Source organism: Lonchura striata, chromosome 2 (assembly GCF_050655825.1).
Source record: "Lonchura striata isolate lonStrDom1 chromosome 2, ASM5065582v1, whole genome shotgun sequence".
NCBI lineage: Eukaryota > Metazoa > Chordata > Aves > Passeriformes > Estrildidae > Lonchura > Lonchura striata.
In genome coordinates this window covers 57,466,531-57,486,328 of record NC_140704.1, presented here as the reverse complement: position 1 = coordinate 57,486,328, position 19,798 = coordinate 57,466,531, and the positions used below count along the sequence as shown (strand labels likewise).

General features: G+C 36.7%; 1 long non-coding RNA gene across 1 annotated transcript; it reads left to right on the top strand.

The window, feature by feature from the left end:
- The first annotated feature begins 283 nt into the window (after window positions 1–283).
- On the top strand, window positions 284–1,319 carry LOC146768260 (uncharacterized). Its single transcript, XR_014952515.1, has 2 exons — window positions 284–766; window positions 921–1,319. It is a non-coding gene; the product is annotated as an uncharacterized LOC146768260 (long non-coding RNA).
- Window positions 1,320–19,798: the final 18,479 nt, after the last annotated feature.

Below are 19,798 nucleotides of genomic sequence, written 5' to 3'. Positions count from 1 at the left end.
GGATGTCTTTTGGTCAAAGTGATGGTTGCAGACTTGATCCTGTCGTGGTTTGACACGGAAAGATAATTTTTTCCGGAAGGAAGAGGTCAATTTAGATATTGACCAATTGAAAGTAGACACGCCTCTGAGAACACAGAGGGGTTGAAAGCAGAATTCCCAGGGGAACTCGTTCTCTTTGGTTCCGGTCAGCGTGCAGTGCAGACCTTCCCCCGCCCAGCCACGAGCTGGGTGGGGGAGGGGAAGCCTCCATGGCCTGAGAAAGGTAGGTCCAAAAGGTGGTGGAATGACTGGAACCGGGCTGGCCCCTGCAGATGGAAGGGTGGAAGAAATCTGGGATGTCTCCATTTCCCCCCCCCAGAGTTCCTCTCCCGAGAGGGAGAGACAAAGCCGCAAGGAAGGAAGAGCGGGGGGAGTGGCAAGGTGCCCAGTTGCGTGGGAGTTGCTGGATGTCCGGGCATCGAGCCATCCTGGGAGTTCGGACTTTTAACCCTTCCTTGAGAAATGAAAGCTTTGTGAATTTTCCTTTCCCCCCCCCGGTTTGAAAGAGAGGAAGAGGGACACCTTGGACCCTGGGATGGGATGTTGGAAGGAGGAATTCTAGATGGGAGGGGGACAAGGAGTGGCTTTTAGCTGGACTTTTCCGTGTTAGCCACAACCTGAACCAAATCTTCTCCTTCAAGAGGGACTGTGTTTTGGGAGGATGCCAGTGAGTCAAGAGACCTGCTTCAGCTGGGAAAAAGACAAAAGTGGAGTGAACAGAGAAAAGGTTGGGGGGTTTGTGGTGGTGCCCCCTTGCCCTGGAAAGGAAAGAGAAGAGAAGAAGATCTCTGTTCTTGAGCCCTCGGCCCCAGGGGAAAATGGGGGGGACTCTGGTCCCAAACAATGAAAAACTGAACTGTTGTTTTCTCCCCTCTTGGCAGGGCATCCTTGAAAGGAAAAATCCTAAAGGCAGTCTGACCATCCATGCATTGGTGGTGAGAGCACTGTGCATGGAAAGGAGAAGGGTCACCATGGCAAACTTTTTCTCTGGGCGGTGCCATGTGTGACATGGAAACACAGGATGTGGAGCTGTGTTTCTTGGGGGGTCTGTGGCACAGGAGAGACTCTGTTCCCTCGATGGACTGAGTATCGGTTGTTTGAAGGGTGGAAACTTGATTGGGGTCCAGATTGTGTCTCACTGTGGTTTGTTGGAGTTCGGTGGTGGGGGGAGGAATGTTTTGCAAGGTTTTCATTTGGATCTTTGTGTGGTTTTTTTTTCCCTTTCTTTAGTTTTCTCTTTTCTTTTGTAGTAGTAGTTTAATAAAGTTTTTTTCCTGTTATTAAGCTTGGGCCTGCTTTGCTCTATTCTAGATTCCATTTCACAGCATTCAAGGTAGGGATCACATTTTCATGGGGGCACTGGCATTGTGCCAGTGTCAAACCATGACAGATCCATAGGGGACAAAAAGCCCTAGAGCAACTATCTGCCATAAGACATCACTGAATAAGAATGTGATTTCTATGAAAACTTGTGTTTAAAGAAAAGAAAGTGCTCAGAAACTTGCCATTGTGAAATCCATCAATTGAACTACTAGATGACATCATGCTCAGCATATGAAGTTGGGTGAAGAAGAAGAGGGAGACACTTGCATTGATAGTGTTTGTCTTCCTAAGCAACTGTCACATATGATGGGACCCTGATCTCCTGGGAATGGCTGAACACCTGCCTGCCCATGGGAAGTAATGAATTAAGTCCTTATTTTGCTTTGCTAGTGTGCACAACTTTTGCTTTCCCTATTAAATTATCTTCCTCTCAACCCATGAGTTTTCTACCATTCCTATTCTCTTCTCCATCCAGAGGGAAAGGTGATGTAGTGACTTGTGTGGGGTCATTTGACAGCTGAGGTTAAACCACAATGCACAAAAAACCCCAATCAAGGCCTCAAGCACCAAATTTGAGCCAAATTGGATGCATTTATTTCAATACATTTCTCTCTTTTAACCTAGTTTCTAGTCAAAACTAGGCAAAAGGAACACACATGACCAATTTAGAATGCGGTCACATCATGGTCAGAAATCATATCTGAAACAGTTCCTCCACAGCCAGTCTTTATGCCTACTTTCCTTCTTTTTGTAGAAGAGAGATGTAAATCTTCTATTCTTTTTGTAGAAAAGGGATGTTATTTTATATTTGCTACATAAGTTTTATTTGCCACATCTCTTTTCCACTAGTGGTCAGGACAGATTTTTTTAGCTTCAGTCTCATAGTGGGACTTAGTGATTAGAGAGGGAACCTGATATTAGGAGACATGTATTAACAGAATAAAATAAATATAATATGATATAAATAATAAAATATAAAAACCTAATTGGGATTTTGTTAAATTGTGCTACATAACTTGTTGACTCTTCTCAAAATTAAAAAAAAAAAAACAAAACAAAAACAAATTATGAAATCTGCTTTTGTTAAGTGAAGCTACACCTAGATTTTTTTGAAAAATATATCTGCATTCTTAGAAAAGAGTAATGTCCATCTTCATATGCATCATGTGGACAACTCCCTTCAAATCTTTATGCAGTATACGTTTTGACAAACTGTTAGAGAAAGTAAAATTTAATTCTCTATTTATAAGGCTAATATCTCCCAGTTCACCAGGAAAAGACTGTAGATTTGAGGATGCACCAATACAACTCTAAGTTCTTATTGGTTCAGGATTCTTCCAGTGTCCTGGTGATTTTGTAATGCTGATAGGATTTGTTGAGTCAACTACTAAAACTGCTAAGTCTTTGCTATCATAAATGTTACTGCCAGAACATTTATTCTAGAAGGCCAGATAACCACTAATTATAACATTTCACAGCAACTCAGTGCACCTACATGAAAAAAAAAGTTAAAAAAAAAAGTGTCTTGGTTCACAGTCATTGTATGAATACAGCTATGGTAAAATCATTGGGGTTTTCTCAAGTTTTTGAAAAATTAAATAACCACTTTTTATATAGCCGCTTTACATTATTTGCATATTCTTTTACAAAGATGCCAAATTTTTTGTGATCTCATGTCTTAGTAATAGTTATAATTCAAACAGTTAAACTTGTAACCTGGTACTCCTGTCCTTAAAACATGAAACAAAACACTCAGAATTTATTATGGTAAAACAATAATGGCAACCTGCTAAATGTGGACAAGGAAATAGAGGATGTCTGTATAGCTCGAATGTACAGTGGAAGATCATAAGTCTAACTTTGTTATGTTATAAGCAGATGGTTTTTCAACACAAAGAAGTGGGACAAAAATGGGTTAGATTGGTAGGATAACTAGGATTGCTATGGAAATAATTGAGGAAGATCCGATTATCAGCAATGCCAAATACTGAAATCAGGGTCATTAATCTCTTCAATAGAAGAGAATAAGAGGACATTAACTACTTCAGGGAAAGTGGTTTCTAAGAAAGCCACAGCAGAATGCTTATTGAATTTGGACAAATAATTTGCTCCAGGGTAAGAAAACACATCTAAGAGCTGTGATGAACAACAATACATTTCACACTCCAAAATACCCAGAAGTTCAACGTAAGAGAGTTTCATGGTACTATTACACTCACAAACCACCCTGAGCATCATGACCAAGAGTGAGAGAGGATAAAAAATGTTACTTTACTTTCTTCTTGATCTTTCTTGTCATGTCCAGAATCAAGATTATAAGCAAGACATTGTTAACAGATAAATTAAGAAAAAAGAAAAAAAAAAGTAAGAGAAAAAGAGGTAAGAAGGAAAGGGACTGGAGAAAAATGGTGCAAGTTCTTTGTATTTTTCCGTGAGATGTAGCTATGGAGGAAAGGTGGGTCAGAAATAAATCAAAGGAAGACAGGGTATTTAAAATGTCTTTTTGAAAGACTTGTAAATTAGATTTTGTAGTTCACAGGATATATCTGTGGGAGATTCTGGTAAAAAAATCTCGCATTACTCTCCAAAGCCAGTTATTTTATGTCAGTATGAAAAACTAAAACTCATAAAAGCCATATACATTAAATATATTAACTGTTTATTACCCATTTGTGAACCACAATGCAAAACATAAGGAAAATAATTGCCACCTGATCTCATACCTACAGTGAAATTACAGAATTTTTATACTTAGTTTAATATTTACTTTTAAAAGGCTGGGAAAGTTTAGAATTGATGTGTCAAAAAATGCCTTTAGTTTCACCCTCAAGCATGTTTTTTCATGCACTAAGCAAGAGGTTAGCACACAGGAAATTCTGGTTTATTGGTAAAGCACCATGGGAATGTTCTCAGATACTGTGAAAACTTCAATTACTTCTTACAGTTGAGGAGTGTAGACTTCATTTACTGACATCAATCACAAAACTAGGAGTTTTTTAACTATCATTAATATTATTATTGCTAAAAGAAAAAAATAGTAAAAAAGATGAAAGAAAACTTGCTACACTTCTGAAACCGTGGATAAAAGACTTACTATGTTGCTGCTTCCACTCTTAAGTAGCACATTAAAACGGACTAACATAAATATACACATCAAAACAGGATCTAATTTTCTGGGCTAGTTAGTTAAGTGGCAGCAACTTTGCTGATGTTTTGTTCAAACTTTGACCAGTATTGCTAACAGCTGAATAACTAGATAATGACATCAATGTTACACTTTATTTTTAGGTGTTTTTCTTGACTTAAGATGTTCTGTTTTTTTCAAAAAAGAAAAAAAAAAATAATTAAAAACACTTTTGTTTGAATTTTCAAATTTCTGTTAAGATGTATTTTACTGTTATACTGAATGTCATCAGTAAGTTCAGGTTTCACAAAGCCTGAAACCTTAAAGTTTTTAGAAATAGATCAGTGTCTGGAAACATTTTTGTCATAATAAATACCTAGTTTTGTGCATATTAAATTCTCCTATTCTTTATCTAAAAGTACTAATCTGGCAGAAATGTGTTGCTCATGTTTACCAAATTAATTATTTGTTCTAAACAGCAGTCATTAGTACAGTCATATTTCTGATAAAACAGTGTCCTCTTTCCCACTGCGTCTAAAACTGGCAAATGTAGAAATCTTTTTTACTTTTAATGAAAGAAATTTAAAATTTATTGTAAAGCTACTCTAAAAAATATAGAAATATCTGTACTAACCTTAACAAGTGCATACTAAAAATAAATTTAAAAAAATAGCACAATTTATACTGTAGATGCAACTGCAGCTAATACAAATACAGCAGAGATCACTATTGTTTTCTTGGGAACAGCTTCTTCTACCATCTTTAATAAAATGTAGGCAAATCTATTAATGTAAAAAAGAAAACTATTTCAGATTTCTCTATAAAATATGTATTTACTGTGAGGGTGATGAGGCACTGGAACAGGTTACCCAGAGAAGTTGTGGATGCCCCATCCCTGGCAGTGTTCCAGGCCCGGCTGGATGGTGCTTTGAGCAATCTGGCCTAGTGGAAGGCGTTCCTGCCCATGCCAGGGGGATCAGAACAAGATGGTTTTAAGGGTCCTTTCAATCAAAACCATTCTGTGATTGCAGAAATTGCTTATTAGTCTGGAAGAAAGTCAGACTCATGGAGAGCTAGGACATGCTACTAAGAATGCCTGTAGAACTTTTATCCCCTAGTGTATATTCATTACAATACAGTATTTAATTGCTCTTTGTATAGTATTTTCACAAAAGACCTTCTGTACCTTCCCATTTCATATATACCATAACTAGCTCCATAAAATAAGGGCTCTTTCATATTTTATTATACTGTTACTACTTAATATTTGCCACATAAATTATCCACTGCATACTCTGTAGATAAAGCACTGAACATAGAATTTTAAATTTTCTCACTCTTGATTCTCTGAGATGGATCTAGCATATCAGATACTTTTATTCAAGAATTCTTACAGGGTAGATACCAATTTTTTAGGCTACCATTGACAAATTATATACTGTGCATATTATGCACTTCTCTATCTATAGCATACTAATTGCAGTATACCTCAGCTGTAGGAATCATCTTTCCAAGAGGGTTTGCATAAGCACTAAAAAATACAAGAAAAGAAGACACATTACTGTGGAATGCTGCTGTGAATTGATATGATGTGTCAGGGAGTTACTAGATATTCTGTTTTAATCATTCGGGGATATAAAATCAAGAGCCTTGGAAAAAAAAAAACCCAAAAACTATCCCTAATCCGAGGAATTTTTCTTGACTTACTTGAAACACTATTTGAAAACATAGAAATTGTTCTGAGAGAAGGATCTGAGTTTGTCCTATTTTTTTAAGTGATGGTGTAATAAATAGGCTTGTCAAACTGCACTCCCTTCAAATCACTCTCTCAGGCAACTTAGTTTAGGTTTGGTTTTTGTTGATTTTCTTTTGGCTAGTACTGACGGAGTTTCAAATATACAAATGAAACATTTCCATTCAACTTACTGTGTCCAGCTTCTCTCACGTCCCCTCCCCTCACTTGCAAAATTTTTCTTGGCTATAGCAAGAGATAAAAGCTACATATATGACAATTCTCAGCATGTGGAAACATGACCTGACCTTGGAGCCTGGAAATTTCTCTATTAGCTTTTGTTTATATATATATAATGTGTGTGTGTGTGTGTGTGTGTGTGTGTGTGTGTGTGTGTGTATATATATATATATACATATATATATGTATGTATGTATGTAGGTATGTATGTGTGTATATATATATATATGTATATGTATATGTATATATATATGTATGTATATATGTATGTATGTATGCAAATATGGATGCACACACATATATAAAAGATGCCATTACCTACCTCTTAAGAGAGAACTAAGATCTCTGTTCAATTCTGTAAAAAAGCATTTAACAGATGGCTACCTTCCCAGCAGAGGTAGATGAAGCTCAGACCTCCCAAAATATAATTCCTGTAGCTCTGCATCCCAATGCTGTGAAAGGATTCACACTGCATTTGGCAGGTTCAGAGCTAGTTGAAGTATCTACGTGTACACTGCATCCTTAGGAAATACACAAACCTTGTTGGACAGAGGTTTAGAACACAGCTGAAAAGTTTATAGGAATATAAATGTCAGATCCACCCTACTTCCCCTTAACACTCTTCCCCTACTTCCCTTCTACTCCAACGTACTGCCCTACTTCTCCAAAGTGAGCCCTTCCCATGGGCTGCAGTTCTCCACACACTGCTCTAGTGTGAGTTTCTTACAAAAGGTGCAGTCCTGCAGATTAGATTTTTTCAGCATTATGCCTCACGGGGTCACAAGTGTTGCTGGCAAACCTGAACCAGCATGGGCTCCTTTCCTTCCAAAAATCCTGCCTGAAGCCTATTCTAGTCTGGACCTCTCAAGGAATCATAAACCTCCATTGGACATCCACCTACAGTGATGTAGGACACCCCAGAGGCTGTAGGTGGATGTCTGCTCACTTGTGGGTATCCACAGGAGAAAGTCTGCCTCACCATGATGTGCACTGTGGACTGAGCAGGAGAACCTCTGCTCCAGCACCTGGAACAGTTTCTTTCATATATTTTCACTCCTTCCTTCTCTGGCTGAAATCTCTCCTGAGCAGCAATTTCTCCCTTTTCTTAAATCTATTTCTGCAGAGGTGGTACCACCAGCACTAATGGTCTTGGCCATAGCCAGTGGTGTGTCCATCCTGTAGCTGGCTCTATCAGACAGGGGATGGAGCTTCCAGCAGCTTCTTGCAGAAACTGTCCCTGTAGCCCCCAGTGCTACCAAAACCTGCCCATCCAAACCCAATACAAAACAATGGGTGGCATATACACACTAGCTGAAAATGGTAAATTATGACACTGATAAATGTCTTACAATTTTTGTGCCAATGGAGTTAAAATACTGTCTATTACCTTTCTCTCTGCATATGCAGTGAAAGAATATTACAGGAATTTGGCTTGATGAGAAAGGAACAAAAGGCATGAACAAAAGGCAAGGGCTCCTTACTGTTTCTGAATATTAGACCACCTTTCACTGAACTATAATTTGTTATTCTGACTGTTATGTTTGGGAAGGCTGCTAAACCATTGTATCTCAGAGTGAGCTGGTAGAGAAAAAAACAACCAAGGGCCATTTGGTTTGTCTTCTTGCTACAATAGAGTTGTGAACTTTTAGATTTGCAATATGTCAAGAGGCAAAACTTTGAGCAGCTATTCAACATTTAAGAATTATTGTAATGATGTTTAATTCCCTCTTGCATAATTTTGTTACTATGGCAACTGAGAATTCTGATCTGGTGAAGCCAAAACTGCTTTAAAATTTCAAAATATTTCAATAGTATGTTTGCTTTTTGTTTTGTAAAATAATGCCTTTTTGGTTTGCTTTTTAAAAATAAAATAAAATAAATAAACAAATAAATAAATAAAGCCACAAAATGCATTTTGTTTTTAAAAAAATGCATAGACTTCACATGTTTCAAAATGCTTAAATAATGAGAGCATAACATTATGTGAACATAATAACAAGCAAATGATAACTTGGGACAGGAAGATCGCAAGAACTTCTGATAAGAGTCTTTGCTGGCAATTAGGACGTGCAGCAAAAAAAAGCATATGCCAATCCAAACACAAGTAAGCAAATCTAGTCTGTCATTTTTGCAAGAGTGTGCAGGCTAAGAAATTAAAGCCACATTTTGACACAGTTGTATCATTTTGTTTCTTTTATTCTGCTTATTTGTTTACAAAATTCACTTTTTTGTTGTTTATTTTTTCCCCAGAAATCATCATCCAATAATTTTGTTATGAGGCATCTGATGAGAAGTGAATTGGCCTGCTGCTTATGCTGGGAAGCACTACTTTATTGTCACTGTATGCCCTTCCTCTTCTTCTGTAATGCTATTGCTTAGAGGCTTAAAAATTCATTGTAAATTTTAAAGGCAAAGCTAAGTATTCCCTCAGAATCCCTTGGCTTGGTCTATAACAAGAAATATTCACTTTGAGTATGAGTCTGCATTCCTTGTAAAAGTAACTTGCTTGATGGCTTCAGTGGGAGTCTTACTTGCAGAAAGAGTTCAAGATGGAGCTTATAAATATGATGTGCAGCACTTCTGTATTCCTCACAGGGCAGCCAGAAATATGGAACCGCACATGCACATACCTATTTTCAGAGGCTACTTAATAGAATTACAATGAGTTTTAATAAATCCAGACTATGCCATATACAAAACATGTTAGGATCACTCTCAAGGAAAAATACTGTAGTTTTTGGTAAGATAACATTAAACACAAGGAGAGAATATATGAGAGAGGAAATAAATGGCATCATAAAGCAATGCACCTTTCTTTGAAAACCTCAGTAGATCATGAAAAGCCTCATGGACATTTTAAGTATATAAAGCATCTAAACACTTTTATGAAGTTGCTCATTTCACTGCTCTGATAATATTAAAAACTCAAAATATGGTTCTTACAGGTTAAACAATTTTGATATATGTGAGTTTGGAACAGACAGTGGAAGTAACTGAAATCTGTTCTTTATCTGTTTCTTTATAGTTTCATGTCTATCATGGATAGCTATTCTCTCTCAAACAGCTCAAAAATCTTAGACTCTTGATGGTTCCTCACTGCAAAGCACCAAAGGACCATGTCTCAAAAGCAGCTACCACAGACAAATTAGGGGATCTTTAATACTCAATGCAGTGTATGGTAAGAGCCATTATGTGACTTCAGGTTTAGAAAGTGGTGAAAGGGACACCTCACTGATGGCCTGTATAGGTTTCACAGGAAGACTCCAGACCTCACAAGGCAAAATCCAGTAAGCAAATACAGAAGAGTTTAGAGTGACAACAGGAAAACATAAAGAACCAGAAACTGTTTTTTTAGCAGAACATAGTAGAAATTGGTACCGACTGTGAGTGCTTGTGACAAATTGAATTCTGAATATACAGAATTCGTTCACTCTCTGAGCAAGATAATCTGGAGACAAAACGACTGTGATCTATACGAGCACAAACCATGAATGGTTTTGGAAAAACCTGTAACAGAAAGGGAAAGAGTACACAGAAATAAGTTATCATGAGGAATTTACTGCTATTTTTTGGGGAAGGTTACTTGCACTCACTTGCTTGAACAATGAATATTAATTATTTATTTATTTTAATTTTTTTATATATTTTTAGTCTCTTTTAACACTTAACAAACAATGTATTATTTCAGTTAAAAACACACAATAACTTCAAATATAACTGTGAGACTATTGCTTTTTTTCATATTGATTGGGGTGCGGGCTTTTGTAGTGAGTTGACCCTGGCTGGATGCCAGGAATCCATCAAAGCCTCTTTATCAGTCCTCTTGACAGCTGGAGGAAGAGAGGAATATAGCAAATGATTCCTGGGTTGAGATAAGGACAGGGAGAGATCACTCACCAAATACCATCATGGATAAAACAGGATCGAATTTGAGAGTAATTTAATTTATTGTTAATGAAATCTAATAAAAATAAGATGTAAAATAATACTTTAAAAATACCTTTTCCACAATCCTCCCTCCTTCCCAGGTCTATCGCCTTTCCCCAGTGGCACAGGGAGACAAGGAATGAGGGTTATGGTCAGTTTGTCATACATCCTTCCACTGCTCAGAGAGAGAAATCTTTCCCCTGCTCCAGAGTGGGGTTCCTCCCATGGGAGAGAGTTCTCCATTAATAAACGTGCGTCCATCCCATGGGCAAAAGTTCTCCACAAACTGCTACAATGTGGGTCGCTTTCCCTGGGTTACAGCCCTTCAGTCACAGCCTGTGACTGAACACAACCTCTTTCATGGGCTCCTCTCTCCATGAGTTTGCAGGTCCCTGCCAGGACCCATGCTCCCGCATGGGCATCCCACACGTTCACAGCATCCTCTCAGGCATGACCTGCTCAAGCATCACTTTCCTTCATGGGCTGTGGGTAGATCTCCGCATCCTTGTGTACCTCCAAGGGCTGCACAGCTGTGTCATCATGGCCTGCACCTTGAGCAGGGGAATCTCAGACCCACCACCAGAAACATCTCCTGCAGTACCTTCTGTACTGACCTTGGTGTGTGCAGAGTGTCCCTCACATAGTCTCACCTCACTCTTCTCTGGATGCAACGATGACTGCACAATAACTTTTCTTTTTCTTCTTCTTAAATCTGTTATCACAGAGGTGTTACTACCAATTCTATTTGGGCCAGCCTTGACCAGCGGCAAATCTGTCTTTGGCACTGCCATGCATTGGCACTGCCAGGCATGAAGTTTCTGGCACCTACTCACAGATGCCACCCCTGTAAACCCTCTGCTACTAAAATTTGGCCATGCAAACCCAATACATGGCATGTTTGTTTTTTGCTTTTGTGGGTTCTTTGTTTTATATTTTTAAAGAAAACTTCATAAACGTAAAACTCAATCAAAATCTAACCTGACATCACCCCTTAAATTAAGGTAAAGAAAAAGAAGACAGAAAAGGGCAGAGAAAGATGCAAGCTGTATAAATAGCTCCTTAAATATCCTGAAAGACATTGTAATTTCTTAGAAGGGAGTGCACTGAAATCCCAAGTTTGGCAGTACATTCACCATAGTAAAACCAAAGGAACTCTTTGAACTGTCAAGTGCCAGAGTGAAAGCTTATTGCAAATAATCCACAGAATCCATATAAAGGGACCTTTAGAAAATACCTAAATTTCATCTATGGTTTTAGCCTAAAGGCAAAGGGTGTTCTGTTGTTGCTTTTAATGACACACTATATCATATGAAAGTTATAGGTACATATCAACATCTTGCATTGTATAATCCTACCATACTTCACTGAAATGTTAAGCTTTCAGCACTTTCGCCCACAATATGATAATTACAGCCATTCAAGCACTAAAACTGGCACATTTCTTTTCCACAGAATATCATGGGTTGTTCAGACATTTCACACCCCACCTCCTTCTACAGTTTTCTAAGTAGCACTAAGATAGATTTAAAAAGTGAAGATGGCAAACACTGTGTGCCAGAGAAGACTGTGAAAAGCAGACCTTTATCCTCAGTTCTGTTCTTCACCTGAGACACCAAACTCCAGAAATTTGTTCTCCCTTCTCTCTCTCTTCTCCTTCCTCCATCATATGATAATGTAAGAGATTCCTCTTTGATCTTTCCAAACATATTTCAAGCTCTTTTGATGACTGTGCATATGTAGTTTTTATAAATCCTTTAAATTTTTTATAGTTTTAAAGGCTTTCTGAAGTATAAGAAGCTTTTAAAATTTAATGTTCACACACCTCATCTTCTTGTGTCTATGTTTCAGAATGCTGTGAAAAGCATGCTGACTGCCCTTGTTCTTTTTGTTACCCTCCTGGAATTTTATGGCTCCCTGCATGCACAGTAATACAAATTTAGTTAGTAAGGAACACCTTGAATATTTTCTGCTAGGAAATATGCCTCTGTAATAGATAATCACTCTGATTTTAGAAAGCCTCAGAAAAGGGCTGTGCTATTTCTATTTGTATTATAGCAGTTACATGGATTTACCAAAATATGTTTCTCCTTTCTTTAAAAAAAAAAAAAAATGGTGAGAAACCCCACACCACTATTATAAAAGTATTCATGAGTAGCTGGAATTGAGAAAATTCCTAAAAGTGCTAAAGACTTAGAGAAAAGGCTAGAAAAGAATTATTGCATTAGTTCTGCTATTATTTTAGCTATTAATTTGAGCTTGAATTATATATTTAAGTGGTTTAAGCTATACAAAACAATATATTCACAGAAATCCATAGGGTCACTTAGGTTGGAAAAAAACTTTAGTATCACTGAGTCCATGTGATGTCACACTAAAATGAGCCATCTTAAAATGTAAAAGCATCTGTGATGAATTTTAGATGCCATATGCAAGGCAGAACTGAGGTTAGAGAAATAGTAATTGGAATTGTATGTATTTGAGAATTCATGAAGATTTGCCAACAAAAACTTGCTTTGAAATCCTTAAAAAAAATTATCAGAAATGAGTATGAAAAACAATTCTCTGCAGCCTGACATCCACAACCCATGCAAGAGCACAATGAGGATACTCTTTTTCTTTGTGATTAAATGGACAGATGCAAATCAAAGTTACAATGATCACAATAGAGATGATTATTTTATATATTTTTTGACAGACATATTAATGTCTTCTGCAACATCCTTTCATTAAATTGACTGAGATATAAAAAATCACATGTATGCAATTGAAAGAAATTAATTGGTCTTGTAACGAAGTAGAGGACTGAACCAATGAAAGCTTTCATGAATCACATATAATGTTTCTTATATTTCACTGTTTTTATTATGACACAACAGAAAATTCATTAGAAAGCTAGAACCTATGCAAACCAGAAAATAAAAGCTGTTACAGCAGTATGGTGTGTTGATTTCCTATTTCTCCCAAGAATATACTATTAGACTAATTTTGCTATTTTGTAGAATTTGTACTTCAAATGCTTACAAAAACTCAACATGAAGAAAAGTTCCTGAAAAGCATTTTCTCTATGCATAAAATGAAATTTTATAGAGGTAAAGGGATTCAAATAATAAAGTACAGAGAGCATTATGTACTTAAACTCATGAAGAAATTATTCATTTTAAAGGAATAAATAAAAAAATCTGCTTTTATGCATGTAATTTAATATTAAAAACAGCACAGGACAAAGTACTTGGATATTCCTTTCTAGTTGCAAATGGAGCAGCTTTCAAGGGTGAACATAAATAATTAGTAGAGGAGTGACCGGGGTGAGATAGCACTCTATCATTTGCAGCCACCATTATCAGAGAATGCTTCTTCCTCCCAACAGCATTTAAGTCATATACAGGTTATTAAATTCAATGGCATCCCATTATATATTAAGAATAGCACTAGAATGACTTGATGCCAACATTTCTTTTTCCATTATACAATATATGACACTACATCTACACAACAGTTATTTTAGCTATTAAGAGGAATAAATAACCACACTCTAAACAAGAAAGCCAAGTTTGTAAGACTGTGCCAGAATTAATTTTGTAAACTGTCCTCACATTTGCTATCAAAGTCAGGGGTGATCCCTTGTTAACCTAATCATCTGCTGCGATCCTGCTTACAACTTTACTCCTCCTTCTCTCCGTGCTCAGTAGAGGCCCTTTACCAGTGGCTTCTTCCCACTCCTAGACTGCCAGCAGCTTTGAGAAGCTGCACACAAACACGGGGCTGCAGGATTACAGTCCAAATAGTCAAGAGCCATCTTTGCTTTGCCCTGCTTCCTGCTTGCCAATATTACTATTAGTACACATTCCATGATGACTTAGTGTGTAACAGACCAAGTAAATCATGACTTTGCTTCAATACAGCAATTGCTGTGACATTTGTTTCATTTTCTACTACTTAAGAAACCCCCACATTCCTCATTTGTTTGAGAAACTCCTTCATATTGAACTATCAAATCAGAAGGTTCTTGATGCTGTTACCATAAGGCAATGATAATTTACTACAGGGCAACAACAATTTATTTCCACAGGACTTGTCTGAAATATTTCAAACTGCAATGATTGCTTTTACTTTGCTGTTAGGGATTGCTGTCTATCTTTGTAAGCTGAATCCTGATTTTTTCATCTCTGTACACAGAGATTTGTAATGTGCCTGTTGCTTCATTACCTACAAGTGATACTGACTCGAGAAATAAGGAAAGTGGAGATGGTAGGATTTTCCTTTTCAAGCTTGACAGCATCAGAATTGCAAGTATAAGCTCTGTCTATTGAAAGAGCTCTTTTCTTTTGTGCTGAGAAGCCAGCCAACATTTGTCACTAGAGTAACACAGAGATGGGAGCTGCTTCTTTGTTGCTGAACATTCAAAGGTATCTATTTTCTTCTCAATAGGTCCAGCAACTCCCACTAAAAATCAATGAGGTTTAAGCAGAGCCCCAGGATTTCTTTCTAAAACCAGTACCGTTTCCTAACTGGCCAAGAGAAGAGTTGGTTTCTGTTGTGTTGATTGTTTTCAAAAATTCTTAATAAATTGTTTGGTTTGACCTTGATCAAAAATACTGAATATGCAAATTAATTTGTGTGGATAAATGCACTAAAAAATACAGGAATTAGCAATTTACAGTAGTACTTACAAATTTTCACTTTAATTATGTTTCCATTAAACAGTATTATAAAGACTAATGTATATTAAAAATGGAAATTACTTTAAAAAATAAAATACTTGAAAGAAAAATAAATTTATTTGAATTGAATCCTTTACATTAGAAACATTTATTCAAAGAACCCTCATGAAGTGAAATGTGACTCAACAATATACCACAAGGACCTATGCAGCATGGATATTACAAGGAATCAGGGACATAAGAAGTATTTTTGTCGTTGATAGAACTCCATATTTTACCTCTTATTAATTCAGATCTTCTTCTTAGATCAGATAATGGCAAATGGGGTGACAGAAATGTAAGTTAATGACTGTTAGTTTCAAATGGGTTTTGTACATATTTTATTTGGTTTATTATTTCTCTAGCCCAATTATTCCATTAACTTTTATTTACCTGTCCTCAATTCCAATGAGAATTGAATATACTTGAGATTATTTATATATCCCTGCCTCACAAGAGATCTAATATAGCAAGGCAGAGAAGAGCTCTCTGTACAGGGAAAAATGAGAAGCCATAGGAAAGAAACAAAAATTAATTCTGAACCTACTGTTGGATAAAATATGAACAATTTCAGGCAATGATTTTTAGAAAATAGAAAAACACAGGAAATACTCTTTTATGGCAAGCAAGGAAATTAGAAAACACAGGAAATGCTCCCTTATGACAAGCAATTTTTTTCATGTGTATATTCTTTAAAGACAATCTTTGACTATTTTGGGAATCATGCAGAACACTTTTCTGATCTGTTCTCAAAGTTCATGCAAATACTTTGCAAGCTTGGGAGAAATGGTTATAAGACTTCAGCTGAATCAGTTGTTAGTAGAAAAAAAAAAAATCAGGTTTGTTCAAATCTTATTGGATTCAATGTTTCCAGGAAAATAAACCTCAAACATTTCCAATAAAACCTGTAATGTTTTTTTTTTGTCCAAAAGAACCTTATGATGCATTTTAGCAATAGTTAAGGATGTTTGCACAAGATAACTTGTTAGACTGTGCAATAAATGCAATTTTGATAGAAAATGTCATAAATAACAAAATTACACAAAAAAGATGAGGTATTGGGTGTAAGTGGAGTTGTGGACACTCATGCAAAGGTAGCAAAGACTGAGGCTGGGAATGGAAGGGTTTTGGAAGTAAAGACTATAAAAAATAGAACACTAAAGGAAGGAAAAGATCACAAATCTATACCAAAAAAGGATCTAGAGAGTGGAAATATTTGACAGAAGTGACAGAGAGTCATTCAAGTGCTCAAACATGTTTACCCATATGCATCTTCTTCCTTAGTCTTCCTTTCAATGGCTATAGCATTAAGTCTTCATCCCCAGAGACAAGGAAGAACATTGCTGCCAGAGATAATTATGACATAGCTTGTTAGAAACAGGACTTGTCTCTGAACATGCTGAAGAAGTTGAACATTTGGAAACAGCTAGTTGACAAAATTAATAGCAGCTCGTCTTCTCCTTACAGGTAGAATTGATTGATAAGTCTGTTTTCAAATCACATCTAAAATCTGGTTGCAATTTAAGAACAGTTCAAAAAATTACTGATAAATGAAATATGAGCAGATAACCTTAGTGCCATAGGAAATACAATTTAAAACCCTTTCAAGAACAAAACAAAACCAGCTACCATACAGAGACCTTAAATTGCACAGTGCAGCTGAAGTGATCACCTTGGCATTCATATGGTATTAACATGTAAAATGCTTCAGAGTTTACAATCAATTCCATCTATGTCATGTTGAGAACTAGGAATAGATACTTTCAAAAGGTACCAGGAGAAGGAAGAAAAGAAAAATACGAAAAAATCTATGGGAAAGTAGTGGAATATCAACAAAATTACATTGGGGAAGACTGGGAGTATGTAATGCTGTATAGCATCTTTACAATTTTTTTTATAATTCCTATATCTTCCTCAAAATTTCTATCTTATGCTTGTGCTGAATGCTCATCTTCAAATAATTATAAGATCTTTATGATACATCTTTCCAACACATCTTTGACAGACAGGCAAACCAAGGCATCATGATTTGAATCTATATAACATTCTTGTGTCTTGCAGACCATAAAGAGAACTAAGTAATTAAATTCCAGTTTTGTGCTGTTACAGGTCGACCATATATGTACTAAATATTTTTAAAAATAAGTAAATAAATAAAAACGTAAGATGCTACATCAATACAACAGAACAAAAAAAAAAAAAAGGAGTCGGACAGAATTAACAAAAGAGTACAGATACATAGACATTTCTATGTATGGAACAGTTTCCAACAGGGCATTATCCCCTTCCAAAATAAGGCACCTGTTTTACCTTCAGCTCTCTGTTTCCTGAGCTTCCCTTTAGCAGTAACTGGAATTATTAGCAGGTCTCTCCACAGCAAAACAAAGACCACTTGAAAAATCCAGTCCAACTCCCTCTTGGTCCAAAGAGACAAAATTCCCAAACAGTCAAAACCAAAAAGAAAAAGCAACCATAAAACTGACTTTCATAATCCACTCAGTGTCCTGCTCCCTAGTATAATTAGTGCATTTCCTTTTGCAGCCAGCAATTTGTGACATACTTACTAACATGGGCTATGTACAAAAGAGTTTTCTGGGAAATCCTGAGCTTATCTTTGGTGTCCTTTCAGGTACAGATATCCAAGTGGGTCTTACCTTGGCAGAATAGAGAGCTGCTCTTGATCAGTTGCTTCAGCATAACAGAAAAGGTGTCTCACTGAGGCCATGGTGGGAGAACAGAGATCTCAAGTTCTCTTGTGAAAGAGACGCTATATTAACCAAACTAAGCAAGAAAATTTTAAAGTATGGAAAATACTGCTCTTCAAGAAGGAATGTATCTTTTGCATAAATTAAACTAATGCCACTGCTTATCAGAACTGTTCAAAAAGTTAAATTTTCATCTCTCAGAAAGACTAGGCTTTTGTTTTGTTTTTACTTGTCTTGATTCTAAGCATTGCTGCTGAAGAATTTCTCATGTACTAGAAATTTCAAAACATTTAATTTAGAATCATTAAAATATATTGAGTCAGCATTGTCGGAGTGGGATAATAATAGAGTGCAAATAGAATTGATTATTTAAAATTAAGCATTACCACTTGATTGATTCATTACCATTATTGATAGAGGCATTTCCAGAAAAGCCAGCACATGTGTAACTGTTCAAAATCCTGACTATTGCAAAACCTGAGCTTCAATGCCTTCTCAGTGAATCTACATGGTAGTGTAGATCTTGAGGCCACATATTTCCATATTTCCCCTCGGAAACAAAAGGGTAACATCTAATGTGAATTAGATTGTAAGCATAAAGGTACCCAGGGTACACCCTGTGTTTAAAAGGGGATGCTGTTAACTGCCACATAGGTAAGGTTCCAGAATGTATGATCATGTACTCCTATGCAACATTTGTAACACCTTAATGTGATCAATATCAAGCTAGAAATACAGTCTGGCATTCTTCATGTAAAGGCACAATGTCATTTGCTGTGAGAAGTGGAATTTCAATCTTTTGTAAGAGCAATACTCATAGCTGGAGCTGTGTCTTGGGAGTACAATGGGATTTTCCAGCCCAGAGACCAAGAAATAGTCTATTTGTAAGCAAACATTCACTTGTATTCAGTTAATTTTTAACAACTACCTGAAGAAATGTATTCAGCCATCCCTTCTGGAACAGCAATGCTTGAAACAATGAGGATTAGGGCAAAGCAAAAAAGAAATATATGCTGCATTGAAATGACCTTTTCAAACAATGTTTCAGTGCGTAAACAGAACTCATGGTGTAATTCACCTGCAACTAATGACTTTACTGTAAAATTAATGCTACATTTAATCCTAGTTTATAAAATAGCTGCTTTCCTGAGGTACGGCACAGTCTGAACGCAAACATGGGCATGCAGGAATTGCACAGTATGTCTGATGGAAAGAAAGAAAGGACACCATGATTCTGCACAACTGACATAAAAGTTTTGATAGGGATTTGGAAGAAAAAAGAGAACTGAACCTTTCACCCTCAGTCTATGGACAACCTCAATAACTGTTGCCATCGACATTGGCAAGAATACTCAGCTTTCCTCTTAGTTTTAGAAGTGAATCTTCAAGCACATTATTACAGTTCAAATCAATGCTGCACAGCTGGTAATTCTTCATACGACTTAGCTTGAACTGGAGTAAAAAAGAGAGCAGCTCTAACAAGACTGAAAAGGAATTGCAGTTTTTTTTACAGTATCCTTTGAACTGAACACTTTTGCAGCTGCTCCTTGAGGATGAACTGTCAGCTTGTTTCACAAGGTCTGAATACGAATGGGGCGAGCAGAAAGTGGAGTAGCAGATGTGTTGCAGACCGACACACCCCACCCACTGAGAGCCGCAGAGCACCCAACCACGGGAGCAGCTTCAGAGGGGGAACTGGAGGACCATGAAGTGTGACCTCAATTTCCACGAATCAGTGGATACAAACTCAAGCAATTGTCAATGGTGCATAAACTGTGGTTTCAGTTATAGAAGGGCTGCATATATGTCTGACTGAAGTGGATGAACAGGATCAAGAATAAATGAAATGGCTCGATTATCTGAGCTAAGTGAAAAATATCTTCCAAGAACTACAGATTCCTCCAAGCTATATGAAGGACAATGACTAAATTATTATGACTAAATAAAAGCCCCACAAATTTGATTCTGAAAAATATATTCACAACTTGTTTTTTTTCTCTTCCTTTGT